Source organism: Rhinoderma darwinii, chromosome 7 (genome assembly GCF_050947455.1).
Source record: "Rhinoderma darwinii isolate aRhiDar2 chromosome 7, aRhiDar2.hap1, whole genome shotgun sequence".
NCBI classification, from domain to species: Eukaryota; Metazoa; Chordata; class Amphibia; order Anura; family Rhinodermatidae; genus Rhinoderma; species Rhinoderma darwinii.
Window position 1 is genome coordinate 3193279 of NC_134693.1, and position 12313 is coordinate 3205591.

A 12313-nucleotide genomic window follows, 5' to 3' on the forward strand; every position below is an offset into this window, starting at 1 on the left:
GGGGTTGGGGGGGTCTGTCTATTATAATCAGGGGTTGGGGGGTCTGTCTATTATAATCAGGGGTTGGGGGTTCTGTCTATTATAATCGGGGGTTGGGGGGTCTGTCTATTATAATCAGGGGTTGGGGGGTCTGTCTATTATAATCAGGGGTTGGGGATCTGTCTATTATAATCAGGGGTTGGGGGTCTGTCTATTATAATCAGGTGTTGGGGGGGTCTGTCTATTATAATCAGTGGTTGGGGGATCTGTCTATTATAATAAGGGGTTGGGGGGTTCTGTCTATTATAATCAGGGGTTGGGGGGGGTCTGTCTATTATAATCAGTGGTTGGGGGAGTCTGTCTATTATAATCAGGGGTTGGGGGTTCTGTCTATTATAATCAGGGGTTGGGGGGTCTGTCTATTATAATCAGGGGTTGGGGGAGTCTGTCTATTATAATCAGGGGTTGGGGGTTCTGTCTATTATAATCAGGGGTTGGGGGGGGGTCTGTCTATTATAATCAGGGGTTGGGGATCTGTCTATTATAATCAGGGGTTGGGGGGTCTGTCTATTATAATCAGGGGTTGGGGGGTCTATCTATTATAATCAGGGGTTGGGGGGGTCTGTCTATTATAATCAGGGGTTGGGGGGGTCTGTCTATTATAATCAGGGGTTGGGGGGGTCTGTCTATTATAATCAGGGGTTGGGGGGGTCTGTCTATTATAATCAGGGGTTGGGGGGGTCTGTCTGTTATAATAAGGGGTTGGGGGTCTGCCTATTATAATCATGGGTTGGGGGGTCTGTCTATTATAATCAGGGGTTGGGGGTCTCTATTATAATCAGAGGTTGGGGGGGTCTGTCTATAATAATCAGGGGTTGGGGGGGTCTGTCTATTATAATCAGGGGTTGGGGGGGGGTCTGTCTATTATAATCAGGGGTTGGGGGGGGTCTGTCTATTATAATCAGGGGTTGGGGTGGTCTGTCTATTATAATCAGCGGTTGGGGGGGTCTGTCTATTATAATCAGGGGTTGGGGGGTCTGTCTATTATAATCAGGGGTTGGGGGATCTGTCTATTATAATCAGGGGTTGGGGGGGGGTCTGTCTATTATAATCAGGGGTTGGGGGGTCTGTCTAATATAATCAGGGGTTGGGGGTTCTGTCTATTATAATCAGGGGTTGGGGGGTCTGTCTATTATAATCAGGGGTTGGGGGGTCTGTCTATTATAATCAGGGGTTGGGGGATCTGTCTATTATAATCAGGGGTTGGGGGGTCTGTCTATTATAATCAGGTGTTGGGGGGGTCTGTCTATTATAATCAGTGGTTGGGGGATCTGTCTATTATAATCAGGGGTTGGGGGGTTCTGTCTATTATAATCAGGGGTTGGGGGGTCTGTCTATTATAATCAGGAGTTGGGGGTTCTGTCTATTATAATCAGGGGTGGGGGGGGGGTCTGTCTATTATAATCAGGGGTTGGGGATCTGTCTATTATAATCAGGGGTTGGGGGGTCTGTCTATTATAATCAGGGGTTGGGGGGTCTGTCTATTATAATCAGGGGTTGGGGGGGTCTGTCTATTATAATCAGAGGTTGGGGGTCTGTCTATTATAATCAGGGGTTGGGGGGGGGTCTGTCTATTATAATCAGGGGTTGGGGGGTCTGTCTGATATAATAAGGGGTTGGGGGTCTGCCTATTATAATCATGGGTTGGGGGGTCTGTCTATTATAATCAGGGGTTGGGGGGTCTCTATTATAATCAGAGGTTGGGGGGGTCTGTCTATTATAATCAGGGGTTGGGGGGGTCTGTCTATTATAATCAGGGGTTGGGGGGGTCTGTCTATTATAATCAGGGGTTGGGGGGTCTTTCTGTTATAATCAGGGGTTGGGGGTCTGTCTATTATAATCAGGGGTTGGGGGGGTCTGTCTATTATAATCAGGGGTTGGGGGGGTCTGTCTGTTATAATCAGGGGTTGGGGGGGGTCTGTCTGTTATAATCAGGGGTTGGGGGGTGTGTCTATTATAATCAAGGGTTGGGGGGTCTGTCTATTATAATCAGGGGTTGGGGGGTCTGTCTATTATAATCAGGGGTTGGGGGGTCTGTCTATTATAATCAGGGGTTGGGGGGTCTGTCTATTATAATCAGGGGTTGGGGGGTCTATCTATTATAATCAGGGGTTGGGGGTTCTGTCTGTTATAATCCGGGGTTTGGGGGGTCTGTCTATTATAATCAGGGGTTGGGGGTCTGTCTATTATAATCAGGGGTTGGGGGGTCTGTCTATTATAATCAGGGGTTGGGGGGTCTGTCTATTATAATCAGGGGTTGGGGGGTCTGTCTATTATAATCAGGGGTTGGGGGGTCTGTCTATTATAATCAGGGGTTGGGGGGGTCTGTCTATTATAATCAGGGGTTGGGGGGTCTGTCTATTATAATCAGGGGTTGGGGGTTCTGTCTATTATAATCGGGGGTTGGGGGGTCTGTCTATTATAATCAGGGGTTGGGGGGTCTGTCTATTATAATCAGGGGTTGGGGGGGTCTGTCTATAATAATCAGTGGTTGGGGGGTCTGTCTATTATAATCAGGGGTTGGGGGGTCTGTCTATTATAATCAGGGGTTGGGGGTTCTGTCTATTATAATCAGGGGTTGGGGGGGTCTGTCTATTATAATCAGGGGTTGGGGGTCTGTCTATTATAATCAGGGGTTGGGGGTTCTGTCTATTATAATCAGAGGTTGGGGGGGTCTGTCTATTATAATCAGGGGTTGGGGGGTCCTGTCTATTATAATCAGGGGTTGGGGGGTCTGTCTATTATAATCAGGGGTTGGGGGGTCTGTCTATTATAATCAGGGGTTTGGGGGGTCTGTCTATTATAATCAGGGGTTGGGAGATCTGTCTATTATAATCAGGGGTTGGGGGGGTCTGTCTATTATAATCAGGGGTTTGGGGGGTCTGTCTATTATAATCAGGGGTTGGGAGATCTGTCTATTATAATCAGGGGTTGGGGGGGTCTGTCTATTATAATCAGGGGTTGGGGGGGTCTGTCTATTATAATCAGGGGTTGGGGGTTCTGTCTATTATAATCAGGGGTTGGGGGTCTGTCTATTATAATCAGGGGTTGGGGGGGTCTATCTATTATAATCAGGGGTTGGGGGGGGTCTGTCTATTATAATCAGGGGTTGGGGGGTCTGTCTATTATAATCAGGGGTTGGGGGGGTCTGTCTATTATAATCAGGGGTTGGGGATCTGTCTATTATAATCAGGGGTTGGGGGGTCTGTATTATAATCAGGGGTTGGGGGGTCTGTCTATTATAATCAGGGGTTGGGGGGGTCTGTCTATTATAATCAGGGGTTGGGGGGGTCTGTCTATTATAATCAGGGGTTTCGGGGGTCTGTCTATTATAATCAGGGGTTGGGGGGGTCTGTCTATTATAATCAGGGGTTGGGGGGGTCTGTCTATTATAATCAGGGGTTGGGGGGGTCTGTCTGATATAATAAGGGGTTGGGGGTCTGCCTATTATAATCATGGGTTGGGGGGTCTGTCTATTATAATCAGGGGTTGGGGGGTCTCTATTATAATCAGAGGTTGGGGGGGGGTCTGTCTATTATAATCAGGGGTTGGGGGGTCTGTCTATTATAATCAGGGGTTGGGGGGGTCTGTCTATTATAATCAGGGGTTGGGGGTCTGTCTGTTATAATCAGGGGTTGGGGGTCTGTCTATTATAATCAGGGGTTGGGGGGGTCTGTCTATTATAATCAGGGGTTGGGGAGGTCTGTCTGTTATAATCAGGGGTTGGGGGGGTCTGTCTGTTATAATCAGGGGTTGGGGGGGGTCTGTCTGTTATAATCAGGGGTTGGGGGTCTGTCTATTATAATCAAGGGTTGGGGGGTCTGTCTATTATAATCAGGGGTTGGGGGGTCTGTCTATTATAATCAGGGGTTGGGGGGTCTGTCTATTATAATCAGGGGTTGGGGGGTCTGTCTATTATAATCAGGGGTTGGGGGGTCTATCTATTATAATCAGGGGTTGGGGGTTCTGTCTGTTATAATCAGGGGTTGGGGGGTCTGTCTATTATAATCAGGGGTTGGGGGGTCTGTCTATTATAATCAGGGGTTGGGGGTCTGTCTATTATAATCAGGGGTTGGGGGGTCTGTCTATTATAATCAGGGGTTGGGGGGTCTGTCTATTATAATCAGGGGTTGGGGGGTCTGTCTATTATAATCAGGGGTTGGGGGGTCTGTCTATTATAATCAGGGGTTGGGGGGGTCTGTCTATTATAATCAGGGGTTGGGGGGTCTGTCTATTATAATCAGGGGTTGGGGGTTCTGTCTATTATAATCAGGGGTTGGGGGGTCTGTCTATTATAATCAGGGGTTGGGGGGTCTGTCTATTATAATCAGGGGTTGGGGGGGTCTGTCTATAATAATCAGTGGTTGGGGGGTCTGTCTATTATAATCAGGGGTTGGGGGGTCTGTCTATTATAATCAGGGGTTGGGGGTTCTGTCTATTATAATCAGGGGTTGGGGGGGTCTGTCTATTATAATCAGGGGTTGGGGTGTCTGTCTATTATAATCAGGGGTTGGGGGGTCTGTCTATTATAATCAGGGGTTGGGGGGTCTGTCTATTATAATCAGGGGTTGGGGGGGATCTGTCTATTATAATCAGGGGTTGGGGGTCTGTCTATTATAATCAGGGGTTGGGGGTTCTGTCTATTATAATCAGGGGTTGGGGGGTCTGTCTATTATAATCAGGGGTTGGGGGGGTCTGTCTATAATAATCAGGGGTTGGGGGGGTCTGTCTATTATAATCAGGGGTTGGGGGGTCTGTCTGTCTATTATAATCAGGGGTTGGGGGGTCTGTCTATTATAATCAGGGGTTGGGGGGTCTGTCTATTATAATCAGGGGTTGGGGGGTTTGTCTATTATAATCAGGGGTTGGGGGGTCTGTCTATTATAATCAGGGGTTGGGGGGTCTGTCTATTATAATCAGGGGTTGGGGGGTCTGTCTATTATAATCAGGGGTTGGGGGGGTCTGTCTATTATAATCAGGGGTTGGGGGGTCTGTCTATTATAATCAGGGGTTGGGGGGTCTGTCTATAATAATCAGGGGTTGGGGGGTCTGTCTATTATAATCAGGGGTTGGGGTTCTGTCTATTATAATCAGGGGTTGGGGGGGTCTGTCTATTATAATCAGGGGTTGGGGGATCTGTCTATTATAATCAGGGGTTGGGGGGTCTGTCTATTATAATCAGGGGTTGGGGGGGTCTGTCTATTATAATCAGGGGTTGGGGGGTCTGTCTATTATAATCAGGGGTTGGGGGGGTCTGTCTATTATAATCAGGGGTTGGGGAGGTCTGTCTATTATAATCAGGGGTTGGGGGTTCTGTCTATTATAATCAGGGGTTGGGGGTCTGTCTATTATAATCAGGGGTTGGGGGGTCTGTCTATTATAATCAGGGGTTGGGGGGTCTGTCTATTATAATCAGCGGTTGGGGGGGTCTGTCTATTATAATCAGCGGTTGGGGGGGTCTGTCTATTATAATCAGCGGTTGGGGGGGGTCTGTCTATTATAATCAGGGGTTGGGGGGGTCTGTCTGTTTATTATAATCAGGGGTTGGGGGGGGTCTGTCTATTATAATCAGGGGTTGGGGGGTCTGTCTATTATAATCAGGGGTTGGGGTTCTGTCTATTATAATCATGGGTTGGGGGTCTGTCTATTATAATCAGGGGTTGGGGGGGGTCTGTCTATTATAATCAGGGGTTGGGGGGGTCTGTCTATTATAATCATGGGTTGGGGGGGTCTGTCTATTATAATCAGGGGTTGGGGGGTCTGTCTATTATAATCAGGGGTTGGGGGTCTGTCTATTATAATCAGGGGTTGGGAGGTCTGTCTGTTATAATCTGGGGTTGGGGGGGTCTGTCTGTTATAATCAGGGGTTGGGGGTCTGTCTATTATTATCAGGGGTTGGGGGGTCTGTCTATTATAATCAGGGGTTGGGGGGTCTGTCTATTATAATCAGGGGTTGGGGGGGTCTGTCTATTATAATCAGGGGTTGGGGGGTCTGTCTATTATAATCAGCGGTTGGGGGGTCTGTCTATTATAATCAGGGGTTGGGGGGGTCTGTCTATTATAATCAGGGGTTGGGGGGTCTGTCTATTATAATCAGGGGTTGGGGGGTCTGTCTATTATAATCAGGGGTTGGGGGGTCTGTCTATTATAATCAGGGGTTGGGGGGTCTGTCTATTATAATCAGGGGTTGGGGGGGTCTGTCTATTATAATCAGGGGTTGGGGGGTCTGTCTATTATAATCATGGGTTGGGGGTCTGTCTATTATAATCAGGGGTTGGGGGGGGTCTGTCTATTATAATCAGGGGTTGGGGGGGTCTGTCTATTATAATCAGGGGTTGGGGGTTCTGTCTATTATAATCAGGGGTTGGGGGGTCTGTCTATTATAATCAGGGGTTGGGTGGGTCTGTCTATTATAATCAGGGGTTGGGGGGTCTGTCTATAATAATCAGGGGTTGGGGGGGTCTGTCTATAATAATCAGTGGTTGGGGGGTCTGTCTATTATAATCAGGGGTTGGGGGGTCTGTCTATTATAATCAGGGGTTGGGGGTTCTGTCTATTATAATCAGGGGTTGGGGGGGTCTGTCTATTATAATCAGGGGTTAGGGGTCTGTCTATTATAATCAGGGGTTGGGGGGTCTGTCTATTATAATCAGGGGTTGGGGGTTCTGTCTATTATAATCAGGGGTTGGGGGGGTCTGTCTATTATAATCAGGGGTTGGGGGTCTGTCTATTATAATCAGGGGTTGGGGGTTCTGTCTATTATAATCAGAGGTTGGGGGGGTCTGTCTATTATAATCAGGGGTTGGGGGGTCTGTCTATTATAATCAGGGGTTGGGGGGTCTGTCTATTATAATCAGGGGTTGGGGGGTCTGTCTATTATAATCAGGGGTTTGGGGGGTCTGTCTATTATAATCAGGGGTTGGGAGATCTGTCTATTATAATCAGGGGTTGGGGGGGTCTGTCTATTATAATCAGGGGTTGGGGGGGTCTGTCTATTATAATCAGGGGTTGGGGGTTCTGTCTATTATAATCAGGGGTTGGGGGTCTGTCTATTATAATCAGGGGTTGGGGGGGTCTATCTATTATAATCAGGGGTTGGGGGGGGTCTGTCTATTATAATCAGGGGTTGGGGGGTCTGTCTATTATAATCAGGGGTTGGGGGGGTCTGTCTATTATAATCAGGGGTTGGGGATCTGTCTATTATAATCAGGGGTTGGGGGGTCTGTATTATAATCAGGGGTTGGGGGGTCTGTCTATTATAATCAGGGGTTGGGGGGGTCTGTCTATTATAATCAGGGGTTGGGGGGGTCTGTCTATTATAATCAGGGGTTTCGGGGGTCTGTCTATTATAATCAGGGGTTGGGGGGGTCTGTCTATTATAATCAGGGGTTGGGGGGGTCTGTCTATTATAATCAGGGGTTGGGGGGGTCTGTCTGATATAATAAGGGGTTGGGGGTCTGCCTATTATAATCATGGGTTGGGGGGTCTGTCTATTATAATCAGGGGTTGGGGGGTCTCTATTATAATCAGAGGTTGGGGGGGTCTGTCTATTATAATCAGGGGTTGGGGGGTCTGTCTATTATAATCAGGGGTTGGGGGGGTCTGTCTATTATAATCAGGGGTTGGGGGTCTGTCTGTTATAATCAGGGGTTGGGGGTCTGTCTATTATAATCAGGGGTTGGGGGGGTCTGTCTATTATAATCAGGGGTTGGGGAGGTCTGTCTGTTATAATCAGGGGTTGGGGGGGTCTGTCTGTTATAATCAGGGGTTGGGGGGGGTCTGTCTGTTATAATCAGGGGTTGGGGGGTCTGTCTATTATAATCAAGGGTTGGGGGGTCTGTCTATTATAATCAGGGGTTGGGGGGTCTGTCTATTATAATCAGGGGTTGGGGGGTCTGTCTATTATAATCAGGGGTTGGGGGGTCTGTCTATTATAATCAGGGGTTGGGGGGTCTATCTATTATAATCAGGGGTTGGGGGTTCTGTCTGTTATAATCAGGGGTTGGGGGGTCTGTCTATTATAATCAGGGGTTGGGGGGTCTGTCTATTATAATCAGGGGTTGGGGGTCTGTCTATTATAATCAGGGGTTGGGGGGTCTGTCTATTATAATCAGGGGTTGGGGGGTCTGTCTATTATAATCAGGGGTTGGGGGGTCTGTCTATTATAATCAGGGGTTGGGGGGTCTGTCTATTATAATCAGGGGTTGGGGGGGTCTGTCTATTATAATCAGGGGTTGGGGGGTCTGTCTATTATAATCAGGGGTTGGGGGTTCTGTCTATTATAATCAGGGGTTGGGGGGTCTGTCTATTATAATCAGGGGTTGGGGGGTCTGTCTATTATAATCAGGGGTTGGGGGGGTCTGTCTATAATAATCAGTGGTTGGGGGGTCTGTCTATTATAATCAGGGGTTGGGGGGTCTGTCTATTATAATCAGGGGTTGGGGGTTCTGTCTATTATAATCAGGGGTTGGGGGGGTCTGTCTATTATAATCAGGGGTTGGGGTGTCTGTCTATTATAATCAGGGGTTGGGGGGTCTGTCTATTATAATCAGGGGTTGGGGGGTCTGTCTATTATAATCAGGGGTTGGGGGGGATCTGTCTATTATAATCAGGGGTTGGGGGTCTGTCTATTATAATCAGGGGTTGGGGGTTCTGTCTATTATAATCAGGGGTTGGGGGGTCTGTCTATTATAATCAGGGGTTGGGGGGGTCTGTCTATAATAATCAGGGGTTGGGGGGGTCTGTCTATTATAATCAGGGGTTGGGGGGTCTGTCTGTCTATTATAATCAGGGGTTGGGGGGTCTGTCTATTATAATCAGGGGTTGGGGGGTCTGTCTATTATAATCAGGGGTTGGGGGGTTTGTCTTTTATAATCAGGGGTTGGGGGGTCTGTCTATTATAATCAGGGGTTGGGGGGTCTGTCTATTATAATCAGGGGTTGGGGGGTCTGTCTATTATAATCAGGGGTTGGGGGGGTCTGTCTATTATAATCAGGGGTTGGGGGGTCTGTCTATTATAATCAGGGGTTGGGGGGTCTGTCTATAATAATCAGGGGTTGGGGGGTCTGTCTATTATAATCAGGGGTTGGGGTTCTGTCTATTATAATCAGGGGTTGGGGGGGTCTGTCTATTATAATCAGGGGTTGGGGGATCTGTCTATTATAATCAGGGGTTGGGGGGTCTGTCTATTATAATCAGGGGTTGGGGGGGTCTGTCTATTATAATCAGGGGTTGGGGGGTCTGTCTATTATAATCAGGGGTTGGGGGGGTCTGTCTATTATAATCAGGGGTTGGGGAGGTCTGTCTATTATAATCAGGGGTTGGGGGTTCTGTCTATTATAATCAGGGGTTGGGGGTCTGTCTATTATAATCAGGGGTTGGGGGGTCTGTCTATTATAATCAGGGGTTGGGGGGTCTGTCTATTATAATCAGCGGTTGGGGGGGTCTGTCTATTATAATCAGCGGTTGGGGGGGTCTGTCTATTATAATCAGCGGTTGGGGGGGGTCTGTCTATTATAATCAGGGGTTGGGGGGGTCTGTCTGTTTATTATAATCAGGGGTTGGGGGGGTCTGTCTATTATAATCAGGGGTTGGGGGGTCTGTCTATTATAATCAGGGGTTGGGGTTCTGTCTATTATAATCATGGGTTGGGGGTCTGTCTATTATAATCAGGGGTTGGGGGGGGGTCTGTCTATTATAATCAGGGGTTGGGGGGGTCTGTCTATTATAATCATGGGTTGGGGGGGTCTGTCTATTATAATCAGGGGTTGGGGGGTCTGTCTATTATAATCAGGGGTTGGGGGGTCTGTCTATTATAATCAGGGGTTGGGAGGTCTGTCTGTTATAATCTGGGGTTGGGGGGGTCTGTCTGTTATAATCAGGGGTTGGGGGTCTGTCTATTATTATCAGGGGTTGGGGGGTCTGTCTATTATAATCAGGGGTTGGGGGGTCTGTCTATTATAATCAGGGGTTGGGGGGGTCTGTCTATTATAATCAGGGGTTGGGGGGTCTGTCTATTATAATCAGCGGTTGGGGGGTCTGTCTATTATAATCAGGGGTTGGGGGGGTCTGTCTATTATAATCAGGGGTTGGGGGGTCTGTCTATTATAATCAGGGGTTGGGGGGTCTGTCTATTATAATCAGGGGTTGGGGGGTCTGTCTATTATAATCAGGGGTTGGGGGGTCTGTCTATTATAATCAGGGGTTGGGGGGGTCTGTCTATTATAATCAGGGGTTGGGGGGTCTGTCTATTATAATCATGGGTTGGGGGTCTGTCTATTATAATCAGGGGTTGGGGGGGGTCTGTCTATTATAATCAGGGGTTGGGGGGGTCTGTCTATTATAATCAGGGGTTGGGGGTTCTGTCTATTATAATCAGGGGTTGGGTGGGTCTGTCTATCATAATCAGGGGTTGGGGGGTCTGTCTATCATAATCAGGGGTTGTGGGTTCTGTCTATTATAATCAGGGGTTGGGGGGGGTCTGTCTATTATAATCAAGGGTTGGGGGGGTCTGTCTATTATAATCAGGGGTTGGGGGGTCTGTCTATTATAATCAGGGGTTGGGGGGTCTGTCTATTATAATCAGGGGTTGGGGGGGTCTGTCTATTATAATCAGGGGTTGGGGGGTCTGTCTATTATAATCAGGGGTTGGGGGGTCTGTCTATTATAATCAGGGGTTGGGGGGTCTGTCTATTATAATCAGGGGTTGGGGGGGTCTGTCTATTATAATCAGGGGTTGGGGGGTCTGTCTATTATAATCAGGGGTTGGGGGGTCTGTCTATTATAATCAGGGGTTGGGGGGGGTCTGTCTATTATAATCAGGGGTTGGGGGGTCTGTCTATTATAATCAGGGGTTGGGGGGTCTGTCTATTATAATCAGGGGTTGGGGGGTCTGTCTATTATAATCAGGGGTTGGGGGGGTCTGTCTATTATAATCAGGGGTTGGGGGGGTTTGTCTATTATAATCAGGGGTTGGGGGGGTCTGTCTATTATAATCAGGGGTTGGGGGGTCTGTCTATTATAATCAGGGGTTGGGGGGTCTGTCTATTATAATCAGGTGTTGGGGGGGGTCTGTCTATTATAATCAGGGGTTGGGGGGGTCTGTCTATTATAATCAGGGGTTGGGGGGTCTGTCTATTATAATCAGGGGTTGGGGGGTCTGTCTGTTATAATCAGGGGTTGGGGGGTCTGTCTATTATAATCAGGGGTTGGGGGGTCTGTCTATTATAATCAGGGGTTGGGGGGTCTGTCTATTATAATCAGGGGTTGGGGGGTCTGTCTATTATAATCAGGTGTTGGGGGGGTCTGTCTATTATAATCAGGGGTTGGGGGGGTCTGTCTATTATAATCAGGTGTTGGGGGGTCTGTCTATTATAATCAGGGGTTGGGGGGTCTGTCTATTATAATCAGGTGTTGGGGGGGTCTGTCTATTATAATCAGGGGTTGGGGGGTCTGTCTATTATAATCAGGGGTTGGGGGGTCTGTCTATTATAATCAGGGGTTGGGGGGTCTGTCTATTATAATCAGGGGTTGGGGGGTCTGTCTATTATAATCAGGGGTTGGGGGGGTCTGTATTATAATCAGGGGTTGGGGGGTCTGTCTATTATAATCAGGGGTTGGGGGGGGTCTGTCTATTATAATCAGGGGTTGGGGGGGTCTGTCTATTATAATCAGGGGTTGGGGGGGTCTGTCTATTATAATCAGGGGTTGGGGGGTCTGTCTATTATAATCAGGGGTTGGGGGGTCTGTCTATTATAATCAGGGGTTGGGGGGGGTCTGTCTATTATAATCAGGGGTTGGGGGGTCTGTCTATTATAATCAGGGGTTGGGGGGGTCTGTATTATAATCAGGGGTTGGGGGGTCTGTCTATTATAATCAGGGGTTGGGGGGGTCTGTCTATTATAATCAGGGGTTGGGGGGGTCTGTCTATTATAATCAGGGGTTGGGGGGTCTGTCTATTATAATCAGGGGTTGGGGGGTCTGTCTATTATAATCAGGGGTTGGGGGGGTCTGTCTATTATAATCAGGGGTTGGGGGGTCTGTCTATTATAATCAGGGGTTGGGGGGTCTGTCTATTATAATCAGGGGTCGGGGGGTCTGTCTATTATAATCAGGGGTTGGGGGGGTCTGTCTATTATAATCAGGGGTTGGGGGGGTTTGTCTATTATAATCAGGGGTTGGGGGGGTCTGTCTATTATAATCAGGGGTTGGGGGGTCTGTCTATTATAATCAGGGGTTGGGGGGTCTGTCTATTATAATCAGGTGTTGGGGGGGG